This window comes from Capsicum annuum, chromosome 12 (genome assembly GCF_002878395.1).
Source record: "Capsicum annuum cultivar UCD-10X-F1 chromosome 12, UCD10Xv1.1, whole genome shotgun sequence".
Lineage (NCBI taxonomy): Eukaryota > Viridiplantae > Streptophyta > Magnoliopsida > Solanales > Solanaceae > Capsicum > Capsicum annuum.
Window position 1 is genome coordinate 169,089,084 of NC_061122.1, and position 22,227 is coordinate 169,111,310.

Genomic DNA, 22,227 nt, shown 5'->3' on the forward strand with positions numbered 1-22,227 from the left:
ATGCTTACTGTCTCTCACGAAAATGGGCATAACTTTTCGCTCGGTTATTGTATTATGGCAAAATTGGTATCGTTGGAAATCTAATTTGATTCTCTACAATTTGGTGGGTCTAAATCAGCCAAAATACCATATTAGCATCGAGTTATACTCATTCAAAGATGGACCTTGCAAAATCGAATACTAAAACTTGATGGATTCAAAAACTCTTAGCTTGTATTACCTTAAGTTACTCATAAGAACATGCTTAATGCATCATAAGCTATCCTATCACTAGGATATTCATTGTAAGTCGTGTACTCAAGTATGAATCACAGGATAGGAGATTTCATACGTAGGAATACTTATTCACTTCCTAGCTTAGAAACATGCGGGGTATTACAATTCCTGCGCACCTCATAGTATCATATATGATCACCATGATCAACCTCTCATATTGGCAAATATGAGTTTCCAGTGTTCATTCATTGAACTCCCACCTTCATGGTTAGCTATCACACCCTGCCATTATTGCCCAATTAAAACTATTTCCAACCAACCAATCCATTATTCCATTTATTACTAACCAAGGATATTAATAGTGGTATCATCATACCGACTATAACTTATAAGTATTATCCTTAGACAAACTTTTTAAGACAAAGGGATTCCCGCTACCCATTTACCAAGTTAATTTGGAGGAGTCCCATATACCCCATAAGTGTTCCGTTATGTTTGCTTGGGGCATTCCATTATACCCCACAAGTTATTCATTAGCATGTTTACTTGCGGGATTCCATTGTACCCAACAATAAGTTTAATTAACCATAACCATAACCACCAAACTATTCCATTTAACCATTCCAAACTATTTAAACCATTTAGAGTTCCATTACCAAACCATCCTATGTAATAGTTCCACTAAAATCTAATAATATAGTAAAAGCATTACCATAGGCATTTTATCAAACATGTTGGGGGCATAGTATTTCCAAAACCAAAGCCAAATACCATATGACCATTCCCATTCAACCAATTATAAAAAATCACCATTTAAGCATGTAAAAAACATAATTAAAACATGGAAAAACCATAACCAAGCATTTATAACCAAAACCCCAATGCATATTTGAAAATCCCAAAACCATACAATAAATCATGACATGAAGACATTGTATAAATTCATGACATTAGTTGGAACTAATAATGAGGAAAGAGTACATTCCTTAATTGAGAAGATAATGGAGAGAGCTCACTAACACAAGCCCAAATTAATCCTTAAGACAAAACCCTACCTTCCTTTGCCCAGTAACTTTAGAGAGGATTAGAGAGTGTTTTCTAAGTATTAATGAATAGAATAATAGAAAAAATAAACTCCCAAGTGAGTTAAAGTTATGGTGCCTTATTAGTTTAAGTGGGGAAATTTCTAGATTGCCCTCACTTAAACTACGTGAAATTCCCTTATAGGGTACGACTAACCATACCAGTCATACCCTCCAATACAAGTCATACCCGGCACTCGCACCCTAGGCCTCCCCCTTGAACCCAATACTGTCCAAGGTATGACTTACCTAAACCAAGTTATCCCCAAAGCATATGACTATTACCCTTAAACCATACCCTTGGCAGAATAGGATCACAAGAGGTTTGAACTCTGTCCACCATATGAGTCCATGGTATGACTCATAACCTAGCTTATAGATCATGGTGCACCACTCATACTTAGATCCAAGTTAAGCTACCAAGTCTAAGATTAACTAAAGGAAAAATCCCAAGCTAAACGACCATATCCAACCATACGACTTGTACCCACCAAGTCGTACCCATTCCAGAAACCAATCCAACCCATCAACCAATACTGGTCAACATACGACCAACCCTTACAAACCGTACCCCAACATACGACTGATACCCCTTAGTCGTATTTTGTCCAGAAATAAAAAATCTAGGAAATTTTCAAAGGATAAAAAATCCAGGGTATTATAAGGTTTTTGTTTACTCTTCTTCGTAGATGATGTGTGATATATATTGCATGTGAATATGAATGTTAAGATTGATTATAAGTAGAATAACTTATCCTTGATTATTGATATTTGGGAATTAGATGAGGGTTTTAGATCTGTAAGGTGGTATATTTATGACCCTTTTAGAATCATATTGTGTTCTCCCTAGATTGGACTAATTTGTGGCATGGAAATAATATGATGTTAGTATTGGGATGTGGTTCTTGCATTGGAAGTATGGTTAGTACATTTGACCTTAGTTGGGCAAGTCTAGTGATCTTGAAACCGTAATTTGGGTAAAATTAACTTAAATATCCATGTTTCTTGTCGAAGTTCCTATCTTTTGTTTGGTTATGACTTACTTGACATCTAGAAGTTGAACTAAATACCTTATCCTAGTTCAGGGTATAAGCTGACTAAATATGGAAATTGAGGATTAGAAGTGGGATCATCCAGCCTACCTTAGGCCAAGACTTGTGCTAGCCTTCAAGGACTTATTTATGGATGTAGGCATAGTTGGGACTAGTAAACCTTAGTGTAAGGTTACTTGGTGATTTGTTGAATAGTGATGGTATTTTCCCTTGGATAATGACTAATGGCTTATGGCCATGATATTCCTTATAGAAATGATATTGGGCGATTAAAGATGTTATTTTCTCTTAGACGTGATATTGGGCCTTTAGAGATGTTATTTCTCTTAGATATAATAATTGACCTATAGAGATGATATTTCTTATATTCATAATACATGACCTATAGATACGAGATGCCTCGTAGATACGATATGCCTCGCAGATATGAGGTATTCTTAGTGATGCATTATGCCTCCTAGAAGTGAGATGTACCCTATATGTGAGATGATTATAGATATGCTCCATAACTTATAGAGATGTTATGCCTCATGATTATGCTATGGCGTATAGTTATGAGATGATTTATATATACATAATTATTAATATGAGATTTGGATATGTATGTGGGCCTAAGGTCATAACTATAGTGTTGTAATCATTCCGGACATATTATTGGGCCAAAGGCCGTGTTATGATACGAGTTGACCATCCGGGAAATATTTATCCTTGTAAAAGGTGTGATTGTAGTTTATGAATATCTATGTATATATATTGATTTAAACATCTCTTCGTTATGGGATAGAGAAAGATGCGGTATGATGTTTATGACTCCAATATTTTAATACTAGTGAGGGCATGGATAGATTTGGTACATTCATGATCGTTGTATCGATGGTTGATACGATTCCCATTAGATTATAATATTATAATGTTTAACTAAGGGTTAAAGCCCACTTTCTACCTTAATAATGGATTTCTTCCTAATAATAAATGTCAATCTTTAATGAATAACTTATAGGTAAAAAGAGGTTAATAATGATATTTTAAATACTTGACCGAGATAAGTTTTGGTAATGATTTGATACTACTAATTACTCTGAGCGTGAAAGATTCTGACCCTTTCCACACTTCATAATGATTTAGTCCAAAAGATTGCTCTGGGCAATGGATTTACGAACTTACACTCTTTTATCCACAACTCGAGTCCAAGAACCTATTAAATATATGTTTATTAATAATGTGATATGGATGATAAACGATGAATTATGGTCATACACTCTACCTTGATTCTCTTTTCATGATCATTTACTTTAGCCCTTATAGGGCTTACACTTTACTTTAGCCCTCCTGGGGCTTGTACTTTACTTTAGCCCTTATAGGAATTACTCTCTATTATTGACATTGATTTGTATGTTATGATGATATGATGATACCGTCACGACCAGAGGATATTATAATGATGTGATAATACTAGGAAAGGCTAGAGGATATTATGATAATGTGATGATACCCGACAAGGCTGGAGGGTGATTATGATGATGATGGTTATGATAGTGATGGTTATGATATTAGTATTATAATATTGTGGATTCTATTGCATTCATACTTGAATATGCATAACTTATAACTAGTATGCGCCTATGCCTATCAATTCATATAGGACGACTGTATAGATATGGGTGATGATTATGCCTTGTGTTATTATATGCTGATTGAGCCTTCCAATCCTAGGGTAGTGGGGGTATGCATAGGATCGGCTAGGTATTTGGTTGTCAGAAATAGTTGGTTACTCACGTTGTTACTGATATTGGTATTATCACGATTATGATCATTGTTATGTCTAGCTTATGATAAATTGGTCATTGATTTAGTATCAAGATTTGAGGTATGATTCTGGCCTCTTCTATCTTATGATTTCATTATTATGCCTGATATATTCATGATAAGACAAATGGATTACAAACCCTAATTATGTTAGTACTAAATCCCAATACTATTATAATAATGCCTTAAAATAGAGACATGATAATCAAGGATATGCTTCGAGTTGACCTTATAACTGTATATGTGTACATCTAGCTATATGTAGCTATGGTATTACCATATATTCCTTCCTTCATTATTCATATTGTATATCCATTCCTTGGCCTTATATATTGCTATATAATCTTCTTTCATCCTTTATTCATATATTGGCCAGGGATAAATGGTACAGAGTTAAGATTTCTGAGTATGGTTATAATAGGATAGTTCATCTTTGATACTTTCTTAGCCTTATTATGTTATTCTATTGGACATAAATAGGATAGGTTATCCTTATTATCTCATTGGCTATTTTATGGTTGCTAAACACAGGGTGTAGTTTCCATTCTGCTTATATGTTATATATATCTGCTTTATCTTTGAAGCTTAGTTGGCAGTTGCCTACTGAGTACTATTCGTTGGTACTCATACTATACTTCTAGAACATGTAGATCATAGTATGGGTTATCATCATTGATGTGTGGGTCGTGTGGAGTAGCCATGGTTTGGAGACGTAGAGTGAGCTCGTGATGTTTTAAGTGTTACTTATATGTCTCTTATATGTTAGACTAGTCTCTATGTTGTATTTGGAGATAAGTTATATCAGTGTAGTAAGCTAAAATTCACTTTGTACTCTTGTATTATTAGCAACTCTTGTAATGATACCACCAAGTTTTGGGATTATATTATGTAATTGCTTCTTTATTTCATCTATTCTGCAATTCTTTTCTTTATATATTTGGTAGTTCGTTACTAGCCATTTCAGACTATGGGTTTGGTTTTCCTACTGGTGGGTTATAGTGGGCGCTATCATGACCTAAGAAATTGAGTTGTGACAAATTCGTATCAGAGACTAGGTTTCACCGGTGTGTTAGTACAAAAGCTAAGTATTTAGTAGATTCTCGCGGATCGGTGCAGAGACATTCATAACCTATCTTCGAGAGGCTACAAGGACATTTTTAAAATTCACTTCTTGACTCCTTATTGTGTGTCTGCATTACTATGATCCTCAAACACATTCTTCGGCTCTATTCTATCCCTAAAGAATGATGCAAGATGGGTAATGTTGTCAACAAATGTGGATGATAGTTTAACATGCATTTCCAGAGTTTCAGCGTAGTATCAGACTAGAGAATTAGAGATAATTAACGAAGACCTTCAGCGTCAGCCAAAAGAATTTGAGGCCAACTTAGCTCTAGTTAAACTCATGGCTACTTCAGCTCTTTGGGGTTCAACATTAAGGATTTTGAGTCTATTACAGATCCCTCATAGCCATGTATAGCATTCGAGTCATCGACAGTTCTTAGGCTAGAGTTGGATTGGTTAGTGTTCAGCAGAGTTCTTGACCATCTTCTAAGTACTAGATTGGGTTTCTTTAGTGGGCTAGGCATATTTCTATGCTATATCCTTCAGAGCAAGACTTGATGTATGGATTTGTTAAAGGACTAGCATTGCCACTCTGTTTGGCATCAGAGCATATGATAGCAGTTGGATCTTTCTCCTTTCAAGTTATGGATTATGTGAGGGCCATAGAGAGAGCATGTATTAAGACTTATGGAGGTGAAAGCAAGAGGCCATGACCTTGGTATAGTGCTATTGGTATATCATTTGAGAGCTTATTTTGATTATGCCGAGATGAGACATGGGTTCTGAGAGTGCCGCAGATGTGAGTTAGTGATCAGATAGAGTTAGCATGTATTCCCCACCAGCCTAGAGTTTCTGATATGGGCTATGATTGCGGGAAGGATGGATATTCTACTAGAGTTTGCTCTCAATATCAATTGGCCAGCCATTTGGGCCTAGATCATGTTGCTCATTAGGATCAGAGCCTCATAAGCTTGTTACTACTGCTGAGAGATTGGTAATTGGGCTAGAGAGTGTCCCCAACATAAGATTTCTAGTCATTCACCACATTCAAATTAGTATCATAATATTGTGGCATCCTCAGTTAGAGATAGTGTACTTGGTGCCTTAGTTGATGATTTAGTCGATCGGTTCGAGGTTGGAATCATTCAGATTTATTCTCCCTATGCCCGCCAGGCATGTTAGTATGGATTTCACAATGATAGTTTGATTTTATTTCCCGTATTTATCCTTTTATTATGTGTATTGAGGTTTTCATACCCATTAATGATTACATGCTTTGATGAGTTGATATTGGTTATTGTGTGCCTTATTATTAAATTTATGATTATATTACTACTTCGTGGTTTATTTCTTTTTGTAGTGGATGGAGTAGATATGTATTGACATTTTCTCCCTATGGGTGTAGCTTTTGGGTTCGAGTCCCATTTATATTGGCACAATGGCCTTATTGTGGCCCTCGAGTGGTACATGATATTGATATTCATTTTGGTACCGCCTATTTATGATATTATTGTTACTACTATTTTTTTGGACAATTTTTTGAGATTTTATCAATCAAAAGTAATTAAAGTCTTGTACAAGAATGGACCAACCCATTCCATAATAGCCCAAAATATAAATTTCCTACCCGGTCCACTTTAAAAAATGAGACAAAATGGAAATAAAGTTGACCATATATAGTCCTAGTAGGGTGGATAAATTGAGCTATTGTTTCCCCTTTGTTACTTCCACCACATCAGTCATTATAGCTATGTATCCATTTGTCCACCATCAATTCACTTTGCTTCAGCTTTGGGTGATTGATGAAGTTTCATGGCCTCCTTTGTATGAGTGTTGTTGCAGTTTGCACAAGTAATATTCTTTGTTCATTACTATTTTGCTCTCTGTTAGCTATTGTTGCTTCTTGGACTAGCTCTAACTGCATAACCTTTTTCTTGTTCAGCTGTGTTTTTTAGTGGACGGGATATTTCCATGCTTTTTGAAATGAATCGAGGGATCTAGTCAGAGGAACAATGCTACCTCTTCCAAGTAAGTAACATTCTCTAATCTTCTTTGTAAAACCCCAGAAATTTGACGTACTGAATTCCCTTGTACTTTGCATACATGGTTAGTAGGGAAATAATGGGATGCTCGGAACCATAATTGATTGGAAAGTGCATTATTTCTTAGGTTTTTGAAGTTGTATCTGACCATCAGATCCCCCCTTTATTGAGAGTCCTTTTTTGTTGGTTGTTGTAGAGTAGGATAATTAGTTGTTGCACTATTTTTGTTCTTCTATTGATATGTAAATATAACTTTATGTGAAAAAATAGCTTAAGCCTTCCCAGCCCCTTCATCTCTTTGTTGGTGAGAATCTCAAGTAAGGGCATTGTAGTTTATCACTATCAACTATTCTCTTTCATGCTGTATGTATCTATTGGACTAATGTGAATATGAAATTGCCATTATCCAGAGCCCAATTAGCAAAGAAGTCAGCTAACTAATTTCCTTCCCTATGAATATGCTGAAATTGAATTTGTTTGCCTAAAATCAATTGCCATATTTGTTGTATATGCTCTGCTATGCTCCATGGACAATGCCAAACCCTTGTTAGTATCGTTTGCATTGCCAATGAATCTGTCTGCACTATCACCTTTTCATACCTCATATTATTGCAATGTTTTATTGCATTTAGGATAGAAACTGCTTCTGCTTCCATGTTATTAGGGTCCTCAATCACATCCCCCTCAACATAAGTTAAATCTTCTCTTTCATCCCTCAGACAGAAGGCATATGAACTTCTTCCAGGATTCCTTCTTGAAACTCCATCAATATTGTATTTCACCCATCCATTCTTAGGTAGTTCCCACAACAGTGTTGTAACTCTTATTATAGGTTTTAGCAATGCAAAATCCCTCAACATCCCTGGCCAATCCAGTGAGAAAACCATCTTAGGTTTTCTTACCCTTAATAGCATCCTCATGTTCCTTGTAATATTCAAAATCATTCTTTGAACAATTACTTCCCTTCTGTTACATTTCTTCCTATTTCTCCTCTTCCACAAATCCCAAATGCCCTGGTAAAGCTTTAAAATACACTTTCTCCCTAGGCTTTACTTCAGTTGTCCACCATTTTCGAATTGTTTCTCTTAAGCTCAATCCCTGAATATGAATACCTGCAAAATTAGCAAAGTAGGACCAAGTCTTGTTAGCAAAATTTGATCTCCAGAACATATGAGACAATGTCTCTTATGCTAGACTAATACAACACCAACACCTTGATGGACCTTCAACACCCCACCTCCTGATATTACCATACACTGGAATATTTCCTTTCCACAATCTCCATATAATAAAAGATATTTTAAAAGGTAAACCTTTCACCCAAATATCTTTATAAGTAATATTAACCTCCTTATTTTTCCTAATATACTGCCAAGCTATTTTAATAGTAAAAACACCTTTAGGCTCAATGCTCCAAATTTCTTTATCTTATTTATTTTCCTGGTCAGGTGGAAGTATCTTATAAAGAATATGATAGACAATTTCTTCTGGAAATAAAGAATGCAACTATTCTTTATTCCACTTTCCATCCCTAGTCAAGTCCATTACTTTTTGATATCTGTCATCCTCATCCATATTTTCAAAAGAGTACAAATTTCTAGTCCAGTCAAATTATCAAACTAGATGTTTGTTTCCCCTTTTTTAATCTACCACAAGATATTATGGTCAATAAGGTCTCTAGAAATCAACATTTTCTTCCACACTTGAGATCTACCTCCACTAACTTTCCACATTATCTATTTGGGATGCTCTTTTTTATAGGAAATATTATACATGTACTTACTACAAATTGGCTCTATTGTTCTGAATTTCCACCATAGTTTACAGAATAATGCATTAGAAATATCATTTACCATTCTAAAACCTAAACCTCCTTCATCCTCAGGTAGACACAAGCTCTTCCATTTAACCCAATGTCTACTTTTACCCCTATTGTATTACTCCAAAAAAACTGAGCAAAAACTCTATGAATTATCATAAATTTAGGGGAAGATTCGTAACAGAGAGACAATGAATAGGAATGCTTTGGAGGACATGTTTGAATAAATCTATCTTGTTCTTCAAATATTATATTAGGCAGACATCCCTTAATTCTTTCATGAATTATTCTTGAAAAGGCCCTATTCATAAAATTACTAAGGGAAATAGGTTTCAAATCAAAAAAGGTGTTCGCTACCAACTTCTTTAGTAGAAGTACCCAATTAGTACGTGTAATAAACCTTGGAACCTCAAATCCACAAAATAATATTGTTATCACCAGATGAATCCTTACCTATTATCTCCCATGTATCTTGATAGAATGCTCCTGTCATACCATTTGTTCCTCCTACACTATCCCTATTTGGTCCCATTATAATATTTTTCACTTCCTCCATCTCTAGTGGTTTCTTCAATTGGTTGTTCTACTTATGAGAAACTATTGATGGTAGTACCTCTAACATTGAGAAATCAACTTCATTTTCTTGCTTAGTAAATTGTTTTAAAAAGAACTCTGCTGCAGCTTCTATAATTTTAGCTTGTTCTTCCAACCATACTCCTTCATTATTTTGAATTGTTAAAACCTTTAATATAGCCCTTCTGCCATTCACTATAACATAAAATAACTTTGTATTTCTCTCACCATCTTTGAACCATTCAAAACCAGCTTTTTTTCTCCAAAATTCCTCCTCACTTATAAGTTGTATATTGAGTTTAGCTTGAGTCTCTTGCAAGCTAGTTCTATTAATTGGTGAAGGCTCCTCCTTAAACTGCTTCTCTCTTACCTTTAAGATCTCCTTTACAGTAGTAATCTCCTAAAATATATTACCAAACTTCTGCTTACTCCATTCGGTTAAGGAAACTTTAGTTTTTTAAGCTTCTATTGAAAGACTGTAGAAGGATTTCTTTCTAATTTTTGTTGCTAACTTTGCCTTACCATATCCATAAAGGACTCCTCTTTCAACCAGAAATTTAAAAATTTGAAAGATCTAACAATAATCTCCTTAGTGCTACTGAAATTCTATAGCAAAGGGGCATGATCGGATCCACTTCTTACCAAATGCTCTATTTCTAATATTGGAAATCCATCGATCATACTTTTATTAAACAAAACCTTGTCTAACCTTTTAAAGACACAATCTCCATCTGTCCTCCCATTTCACCAGGTATATTTGCTACCTTTAAAAACACTCTCCTCCAAGTTGCAAACATTTACACAATGATTAAAATCAGTTATTTCTTCCACAATAACTAGCAATCCACCTAATTTTTCTTCCTCATCCCTAATGACATTAAAATTTCTCCTACTAGCCAAGAATCTTTAATTATATTAGATAAATTTCCTAAGGATTCCCACAAGACTAATCTTTCATTAGGAGTACACTTTACATATACCAGTGTAACATGTACTGATATTCCACCAAATTTATTCTCCAACTTGAGTGTAAGCTGCTATTCTTTATTACTGATTACACTATAGTCTATTTCTGAATCTATGAATTCCCATATATTACCTGAAACATTAGTTGTAGCATACTGTATCCCTAATATTATCTTATAATCCTCAACATTGAAGCTTTCTTGAAAAGGGTCCATGAGTCCTATAAAACAAAACTAATATCTCTTGTGCATTGTGATTACCTTGTGAATGCTTTCTGTGTATTGATAGATCTTGTATTCCATATCAAATCATTAATCTTGATATTGATTTATTTATGTGGCTCCTTATCTGCATTGTACTTTCTGTTGGCTTTCTGTTCTTGTTTATTTATTTTCCATGCTTAGCACTCAACTGTTGTATCTTTTTTGGAGACAAATCATTTTCATCAGCTACTTGCTTAGTATTATCCTCTAAATCCTCCTCATCCATAGCAACTTTATTGATATTTGAAATTTCAAGTTGCTTTTCTGCATCTATTTCAAGGGGCACTATTCCCTCCATAATCATGGCTTTTCTATTTGCATTTTGTTGTTCTACGATTATCAATTCTCCTGCATTATTACAACTTCTTGGTTTCTTTGCTGATCCTTGGCTTGTTCTCCTTGGAAATTACTTTACTCTTTATGATGTTGTTGTTCTGCTTTTTGTTGTAATGTCAATTCTTCTTTGCTGTTATCACCTGCTCTTTGGCCTATACCTGCATCATCTTATTTGCTTTGATTTTGCTTAGGTACTAGACTGTCCCTCTCTATATTTTCTTGTTGTGACTCAATGTTAACAAAACTTCTGTTAGCCCAATCCTTTGTTGATTCCTTATTACTATCTTTACTCCTATTAGTATCTTTGATCTCATCTACTTCATTCAATGCTTTAAAAGTATTGGAAGTAGGCATTTTTTTATGTGATTATTGTTCTATCTCACCCACTATGTGCCCATGCTTGTCTCTTCTATATTTACTTCTCCTTTGTAGCTATTGCTATTTTTTATCTGTAATTGCTCTTTTAGTTTCCCTTTGCCTATTATCTTATCCTTTGCTTTATTTCCTTGTTCATCTCTTCTTTCCCATTTTGTACTTTATCATGTAATTCTGGATGAACATTCCAGCAGTTTGCTTTATTATACCCTTACAGTGAGCACTCTTTGCAATATTTAGGCATATAGTCATACTGTATACTGATCCGTTTTGACCTTATATCACCTGTGATTTCATTCTTTTTATTAATCTTCACTCTCTGAGGTAGCTTAGCTATCAAATCAACTTCAACCTTTACCCTTGTACAACTAGGCTTGGTTTGATTCTTTGTGGCTATATCTATAGTTAAAGGTTTTCCTACTACTAAAGCAATAGAAAAAATTACCTTTTTTGCAAACAAATTTGGTGGTAGATACGCAATGATATCTTTGCTACTCCTATAGTGGTTTCAATGTCCAGTTCAAGCCACGAATCCCATTTAAAAGTTCTCATCTGCCAGTACATATCTTTTTCCTTAATATAAAAGCTGCAATTGATAATAATTGCACATAATTGTCTAATCCATTCAAATGAATAAGTATATGTCTTACATCGAGCACAACAATTGTACATTCTCTTTTTATTCCATATTACACTGGTATAGCCTTTCTCAACTCATTAATATTAGGTTTTCCATAAGTGAACTTACCAATGATTGCATACTATAAATTCTCTTGCAATATCATGTTATTCACCTCCAAATATTTCCACGTAATGCTTGGTTCACCATGCACCATGACTAGTTTTGATTGCACCTTAATATTTTTATGTACGTACTCTTTAGGTTTAAGTAAGTCTGTATAAGATCTCTTTTTCCCTTCTTCTTTTGGCTTATCAGCTTTTTTGTAAGTTACTGGTTCCTCTGGTGGGTTAATCCCACCGGAAGTATATGCCATAGTGATCGAAAATTATCTCAATAGGTAAGGTTTTGCATGCGGTGTCTTAGGGTTTTTTTTGTTCTTGTCATACTTTTCACTTATCCTTTTCCTGTTGTTACTACTGTTATCACTACTTGAGGTTATTGATATTGTTTAATATTATTACTTGATGTAATTGATCCTCGCTGGGTAGCGGTTTAGACTAGCGTTGTCTAGTTAAAATTTTATTTCTTGTGATCTTATTCGGTGGCTTGAGTAGATATAGCCCGATCTAATAAGTTCTTTTCCATAGCATGGCAAGGTTGATTGTTTTCCTTCTTGGTTAGCTGTGTTAGATTGATTTGGGGATGTATTATTGTGTCGAAGGTAAGTTGACCTTCTGTGGTTCTGTATGACTCTAGAGTTGATAATTTAGTTATATTGCCCATTATTGAGTTTGAGATTCTTAGACTTGCCTACCGGGTTGCAAGGGTCGTTGGATTGGCTATCCTTTTTATATATCTTGTTTCTAAGCTCAACCAATTTTGGAATCCGTTCTTCATTTGTAGCTATTTCATCGCCCGATACTGGTTTAAATATTGAGATTGAGATGTTGTGTATTCATCTCTTAGATTTGTTGTGTTTGTTCCCTTTTAATGGGTTACCCTTGTTATTAGTGTGGAGATTGAATACTCCTTTCTCGCTGTGATATGGTTTTGCCTAGTCGAGTTGGAGAATTAGAAGTAGGTGGCCTTTCCTATGATCACTTCCTGAGTTGTTGATTTTCTGGTGATGGCCTTGACATTGACCTTGGTGTTGAGATTGGTATTTTCTTCCTTGGCAAGGTGATTTATGGTTTGTTTGAGTTATGATTGTCCTACTCGGGTGGATTCAAGAAATCCCTATTTTAGAGTTTGTTTGGACTAATGAAGGCTTGGTGGACTCCTCGATTATATGTGACTACGGCTATTTTTTAACAGGATGGAGTATTAGATTGATTAGTTTCTGACTTAAGTTGTATTTCTCCGAGTTGCTAGAATTTTTACCTTGTGGTATTTCTAAGGTGTGGGGTGATTGACATGATTTTCAATGTATTTTGATTCCTTCTGTGCGATATTGTGATTTTTGGTGGCTTCGAGACCCTTATTTTGGACTTATGCGGATATCTTTTGATCTATGCAATGGATGGCTGAACAAATTGCGCCAGAAACTCTGAAATATTAATTTTAGGCTAGGTAGACCTTTGGTTTGGGTCTCGATGTATCCGAGCTCATTTTGACCTATTTGTCGGATAGTTGAAAAATTGAAAATATGGGTGTGACACACAAATTTAGTTAAAACAACCTCAAATGAAAAATTCGATGCATTTTGAAACACCAATTTTTGGGTGGTAGCATGTTTAGTTTGATTTTACGTCTTTTAAATCTCATTTCGACCCTTGGTTTAGAAAATTACAATTTTGAGTTTTGGAGGTCAACTTTGTGAAAACAAAGTTTTTCTAAAATCCTGATATCCCCCATTGAGTTCGGAGCGTCGAATTTAGTATGGTTTCATAGTTCGTTTGAACATATTGGATTTCAAACGAATCCCGGATACCCCGTCGAAGTCCTTTTTGGACTTAAAAATTTGGTGTAAACAAATTTGTAATATAAAAATATCTTTTACCCCTTTTTTGCCCATTTGCCCACTCTTTAACCTTGTCTCTTGAGAGTTAAACCTTAAAATAGTGTGATAGCTTAAAAATAAAGCTTGTGGGAGCTTGGAAAGTTCGATTAACATCGATTTCTTGATTTTATTACAGATTTAAGGTGAGATTTCATCCTTTTCTACTCTAATTTCTTGATTAATTTCTCAAAACCCTGATAATCTTAGGGCTTGATTTTAAACCCCAATTTCACTCCTTTTCACTTGAATAATGTTTTAATCTTATAAAACTAGTTTTTCAACAATTTAACCTTTAAAACAACTTTAATTCTTGATTTTAACACGGATTTTAAAAATTTTACCCGGTAGAGCTCAAAATGGTTTTTCTGTCATTTGAACCTCATTTTTAACTCAATTTGACTTGGATTTCCAACTATAGATTCCTAAACGTATGGTAAATACATTTTTGTAATAAAGTTCTTATTTTGCCCTTTTTTTTCAAAAATTCATTTTGGAGGTTCATTTTGACCCCAAACCAAAAGTAGGCAATATAGGTATCGTTGGCTTTGTTTTGATATGTAGATTCTATATTTCTTAGTTTTAGTTTATTTTGGGAACGTTCTTGAGGAGTTGGACTTAGGGATCAAAGTGTAGTAGACCGATTCTGGCATTTGAGGTAGGTTATGGCTTAACTCTTTCAGACTGGGTTGGGTAGTAAATGATGGTACAAAATGCATGTTAATAATGATAACTAATCATGAAAAAATGACTATCTATGTATTGTGCCCGTGTAGGGGTCTATATATGACTTAATTATTGAAATTGAGATATTATGTGATATATGGAACCGTGTGAAATCCTATGTGATATTGATAGCCTTGAATACATGTGAATAATTACATTGTATTGTTGAAATGCTTAATGTGGTACCATTAGTGTATTGTGATATATTCATACTTGTTGGCATATGAAACATGTGGAAATTCATGGATGGTGGAATTAATGAGTGGATATTAGCTCACATGATTGTGGAAATATATTATTATGATTGGTTCCAGAAATACCTCATGTGGTTGATTGTGGAAATACTCATTATCATGGGTCATGAATATTGCATTATCATCCTCATGGCATTATACACATAATTTCACTTGTTTGTTATTTGTTTTGTATATACTTGTTGTTGTTGTTTGTCATACTTGATTTGGATTTTATGTGATCTGAAAATACTAGAAATACTGGAAATTTTGAAAACAACGAGAACATCCAATTTTATAACCCTCCTTGATGGATGTGCTGGGGAGAAGATATTGATATATAGATTGTATATGGGTTGATGAAACCCCCCCCCTCGCATAGGTCCTATATCGAGTGGCTTGCCTCCGTGGGTATATATGGGATTGTACAAAGATCCTAGAGGTTATGTGATGACCTTATGCATCATCATCATCATCATATATATATTGTACTTTCTTTATTGAGTTTATGTTGTGCTTAAATTACCATATTGACTTGACATCTATCTATTTGTTCTATATCTTGACTCGTTAATGTCTAATTATTCTATCTTCTATTGTTTGTACTTGATGATCTTGATTATACATGTTCCTTTTTTTTCTACTTGTATGTGATATTATGTATAATTGTGTGTGGATATTTAGAATTGTTAGTGCAAGTGGTGTGGGCTACTATTGTGGGACATTTTCTGATTGCAGGTGACGTGCCCTTAGCGTATATTTTGCATGCTTTATTTACTACTTTGCTTGGTCGGCCTGTGATACCTACTGAGTATAAGTGGTTCGTATTTATGCCTACTACGTCCTTCTGGTGCAGGTCCTAGCTCGAGTGCACCTCAGATTGGTTGATTTTGAGAGCCTTCAGATTTCTCAAGGTAGTGGTTGGACATTCATACGTTCGGAGTTCACCTCTATCTTTCTATAGTAGTTATATTTTTATTTGTATTCGGAGACAGATGCTGATCCTGTGTGGATATTTCTGATATATTTGACTCATGGTTTGTATTAGTAGTTCTTAAACTATTGACACCTAGTTTTGAAAATGTATGGTATTTGGATATGTTTTTTCTGCATTGATATAATTACTTGTATGGTTCGGCGTCATTCTACAAGTCTTACCTTGGGGTATTTCTTTCTTTTCCTCTTTTTGTATCAGTTTGGATGACAGATTACTTGTCAAGGTACACCGTGACAAGTGACATCATGACCCTCATTTTTGGGTCATGACACCAACCGAGTGCAATATTTCCATTTTTCTTTGCATCTGTAGTTGCCTTTAAATATTTTTGTAAGCTAATCTTGCTATAGATATTGATCATAACGCCTTCAATCATCCAAAAGCTTGTTACTTATAAATCAAGCGCAATCTTTACAAAAGTCTCAACCAAAACCATCAATTATATCCATCAGTTCACAAACACATGTTTAGCTCAATTAATTGACTATATATACATTGTAGCTTACAAAATAGACAATATTATGGGCAATAATAAATAATTGGACGTATAAATGCATCCAAGATAAGGAGTCCTACTAAAAAGGAAAAACTCAATATAGTTGATGGTGAGTGCGTTGTTCAGCCTACTGGTAGGTTATGACTTACCTACTCTTCGACTTGGCTAGCTTAAGGTATATATATATATAGATGACTTAGCCTAGGTTTGGGTAGATTTCTTGTGTTAGTTCAAGTTATTGGGGATGTTTACTATAATACTGGTCTTTTAGGTAGTTTTCTTCTAGGTAGTGGGGTTGGAGAGACTTTTGGGTTGTATATTATGTAGGGCAAGGTCCCATGATGGTTGTAGTGTCCTTATTCAATTGAGATAGCTTTGGGTTGAGGTTTCCATTTGTTGTTCTCGTTGATTACTGGTGGATCAATTTATGTTCTATTTTGCTTTATGTATACTACTCTTGCATATTCATGATACATGTATGACTTGTTTAAAAAAATATTTTTGGTTTTAAGAAAAGACTTGATGAGACTTTCACTTGTACATTGAATTTTGAAGAGGAAAATGGATCATTTTATTCCCGATTTGAGTCCGAAAACTTGTTACACTTATGATTACTTTTGGTTTTATTTCTGGCCAAGGTATATAGTTAGAGCGCTATGGGTACTTCTTTTACAAGTCAAGGATGTTGAAAAAAGAGTGTACAATATTGTGGGTCTTGTCATTCAACTCTTATTGCATTACATAGTCTCCATTTGCACTTTTCTACTCACATACGCTGCTTGTAGTTAGCATTATCTAAATTTGTGTCTGTCGTGCTTATGGGTGTTAGCTCGGTTATATTGTTTGTTGCTTGTGCCTTTTGAGTTTATGGGGTTTTGGTTAGGTTATAGTTAGGTTATTATTTTCATTATTATGTACACTGATGTTATTTACTTTCCTTTATTGACCTTAGTTGTTTGATCTGTCCGTTTAGACCTATCTAGCTTTATTGTGTTTAGCTTATTTTACCTTCGCACTTTATTATATTTAAATCTTATTTGAGCCCAATCGGCCTATGATTCCTACTGAGTATCGTGTGTTTTGATACTCATACTACACTTCTGCATCTTTTTTTCTAATGCAGATCTTACTTCGAGTTGTCACCACTGACACCTATTTCATGCGGAGCATTTTGACTTAGCGACTTAAGGTGAACTATTAATGATCGAAGTTATTCCGCCTGCTTTTGGACTGATCTTATTTTGTTATTTGGAAATGGTTCTGTATATATTGTATCTATGTCGTACTCCTGGTATATGTAGTAGCCTTTGTACCGACTGATATCAGGTCTTGGTGGCTATCTGTATATTTTAGGAAAAAAGATATGGGCTGACTTTTTTAAAAGTAAAAATTATCTTATATATACTTTTTAAATTATTTATTGCAAGTTGTAACTGTACTTTTTTTTAATTATTGAGTTGTATTTTTAGTTATGATTTGTAGCAGTTTTTAAAAATAATATTTAAAAATATTTTTTTAAAAAATCTCGTATTAGATATATATCAATTAAAATATCTCATAAATTTTAGTGTTTACCTTCACTTAATTAACCATGTAGATAGTTAATAGAGAAGTAAAATATTCTAAAAAGATCATATCCATTTATAAACGTTTCCTTCTTTTCAGAAGAAGTGCAATTTATTTACCTTCCCAATTAATTCACCCCTCTTCTTTCTTTACTTTTACTATATATTCACGCATCTTCTTTCTTTTTTTTATTACTAAATATTTTCTTTCTCCATTAATACACACCTCATATTGTTAAATATATGAAATTGAAAGAAAAGATGTTATGCATAAAAGATTTATTTTTTACTAGTTATGACAATAATATAAAATCTTATAAAGTTTAGTGTATGAAAACGATACAAAATCTACTAACAGGAATGATATAATAAATTATATTAAAATCATTTTATATAATCATCTCATTTACTAAATGATACAGATTCTCAATGTATGTAATTTGTATTAAAACTACAAAAAAAGATATTGTGATTTTATGTAAATTTATTTGAAAACTAGGTTTATATTCATTATATACACAAACTCTTTATGTGTATTGCATTTCAATTAGTTTTTTCAACCAAGTTTAAACTATATATATCAATATCACATACAAAATGATTTTGATTTTTGAATTTTTGATCTATGAAATTAATATGTAAAATGATATACAAGAATGATACATACTTATTAATGTTTTTAGTGGATGAAAATGGTATTGAAATAAACGTCAAAAATCTAGATAATACCTTTTTCGATGTTGCAATTAAAATATGTAAATCTATATTTTAATGAAATTTTTTCGATGATTATAATAAAATTTTTGGATAAAATTGTTTTTCACTCAGAATTTGACTTCTGATTTTCGGAGGAAGAAGAAGAGAGGTGAATATGTATTTTAATAAGAAATTTCGATAATTAAGATAAAAAATCTAGATAATAATAGGTTTTTACATCTTTTACTTTTGAATTACTTAAGTTTCAATTAAAATACTTAAGTCGCTATTTTAATAGAATTCCTTAGCTTAAATACCCAAATTGTTTGAGAGACTATGTGTTTCAATTCGTATATGTTTTTAATTTGTTGAGAGAAATAAGAAGAATAGAATTGAAGACGACGTCGATGCATATTTCTTTTTAAAAAAAAAAAATTGTTTAAGAGAGAAATTAGGAGTTATTGATATTTTGGTACCCGACAACTTTTTTTTATTATTTATTTTTAACAATTTTAGAATAAATAATGTTTTACCTTTATTATTTTAAAAGTTGATATTTATTACAATCTAAAAAGTTGAAATTTCTTTTCCTTGTTAAAACTAATGGCCCATATTTGGGCCATTGGACACTCTATGACTTGTCGGCCCAAAACATTCCTCGAACCTTTATTCTATTCTTTTTTTGGGGGGCGGGGGGCAGGGGGAGGGGGGTAAGGTTCTACTTATTATTATTATTTTTTTAAAAATAATAACTAAATATAATTATATAAAAATAATATAATTATTCTATAAAACATATATAAGATATAGATGTATAGGATGTGTATAAAAGTTGTATTATTGTTGTATAAAAGATGTATCGATATAAAATATGTATAAAGATTGTATAGAATGCGTATAGAAAATATATGACATTGTATAAAGACGTATCTCACTAGTTATTATAACTAAAGATTGTATAAAATGTGTATATAAATTATATAATTGTTATATAGAATATATATAGAAATTATATAATTATTATATCCAACGTGTTTAAAAATTGTATGATTGTTGTATCAAATGTTTATAGGAACTGAATAATTATTGTATAAAATATATTTTTTGTATATGGCTTGTATAGAAATTGTATCACTGTTTCATAGAATATGCATATGTATAGGGTGTACATAGAAATTGTATCAGTGTTGTATAAAAATGTATAGGTATTATTGACTTCTTTCTTGTTTTTAAATAAATTACACTGTATAGTTGTCGTTTTTTTTAAAAAAAAAAATTGCAAATATGCATTGATGCGTTTTTTTTTTATATTTAATTGTTAAGAAAACTGCAACAATCGAAAGAGTAGATTTTAGAAAAAAAATTAAAGGAGCTGCAAAGAAAAGGCAAAAAAAAAAAAACAGTGAAAAGAAGTTAGAAGAAAATAGCAGTTTAAACATAGCAACAACAAAAAAAAAAACTAACCAAAAAATAAAAAAGAAAAGGTAGTAAAGGTTTGTTAGTGATGGCTATTAAGTGAAATTAATTTAACGAAAATTAGGAAGCATTTAAATTTGGAGGCTATTATAGTGAAATAAATTTAGATAGTTTTGTCTTTTCTCAAAAGAAATAAATTTAGATAGTTTTGTCTTTTCTCAAAACTTATAAGCTCAAAATCAAGCCCCTTCTAATGATTCATGGATAGAAGCCTACTCCAAACGTTCTTAAAATTTGGCTGTGATGATGAGAAAAGAAAGTTTGATCTACTCCAAGTTCCCAAGCTAAAAAAAATGTTGGGTGAACCTCCCTTCCCAAAAAGTTTGCTCTACTCCAAGTTCCCAAGCTAAAAAAAAATGTTGGGTGAACCTCCCTTCCCTTTTTGTCATCTCAAGATACAAATTTTCGTTCATTTTCATTCATTTCTACACAGAGATTAAAACGGTTAATGATACAGCTCCAGCTACTTCCCTACTTGTTACATGGCTTTGACAATTAGATTCTTTGATATCGAAAGCATTTAGGTCAAATTAGCTAACTCTATCAAATATCCATTACAATCCAGTCAACTACGAAGAAGAGCAACTCATAGACAGAAGTGTTCAGAGATGAAATTGCCCAATAAATAAAAGCCAGCCAAGCTTCCATTGATTAACGCAATTTTCAAGTACCTATATATTCAGCAGGAACTATAACGGTAGCGTCAGATATCATCTGCTTTAGAACAAGAGTCGGTGAAACTACGCAAGAACTGTTCTTTCCTCTGCCCCAACATATTTTACTATTTTAGTATACTCACAGAATATACATTTATAGCAAGTCATTTTAGTAGGTAAAGTAAGGTATCAAACATGGCTGTCAAAGCATTGCCTATGTCATCTCCTAACCTTAACATTCTTCATTTCATTTGCATACACACAGGCAAGTTCTAGAAGCCCACGTGCAATACGAAAGAAAACTAAACCTCACACACACGGAACATGTTCAAATCAAGACGGATCCCTATAGATTCTCAGTTAAGCAACAATACGAATTCAAATTAAGCTAAAATCATAAAAGAGACATAATTGTGTATAAGTTAAAATCATAAAAGAAACATAATTGTGTATAAGTGTCTTAAGAATAGTCATTCAACTCTTACAACATGCTTTCAATTTAAAACAAACTCATATCATGTAGTCATGTGGCTTAACAAGAGTACTGTGTATTAGATTAGTGAACGGGTTCTACTTTCTACCCACTTCCTATGACTAATTTTCTCCTAAGACGGTCATTATGCATTCATCATCGAGAAAAAAAAATACTTAAACTATGACTTATTAGCACTTATTTCTAAAGAAAAACAAAAATTACTCCCCTTACTCCTAAAAAAATTAAAAACTTGATCCTAATAGGTTGAAATGGACCATCCTCAAGAAAGAAACCGAAAAAAAACTGAGAAATCCAAAAACAAAAAATACTGCTCAGAGTGATAATGAAACAAACTTAACTAAAGAACTATTGCAACAATTACTAACTATTACAGATCCATAAGTTTGAATATTTATTTATTACAGACAGAATTTGAACTAAAGAAACTAATGAAATATCTTCACACCAAAAATAAAACATAAAAGAAAGAGCAATTCTCCCACCCACACTTAAAATGTAGCATTGGCCCCCAGTGCTTGCAAAGTTTGGATCAACCTCATCATTATTATTGAAATCAATATTCGTGTCCTGAAGACATATATCCTCATATGTGGCAACATCATCCTCCACTAGTTCCATAAAATTTAGCCCAAGTTTTAGCAATTACTTGGAATTGTGACCCAATGGATAATCC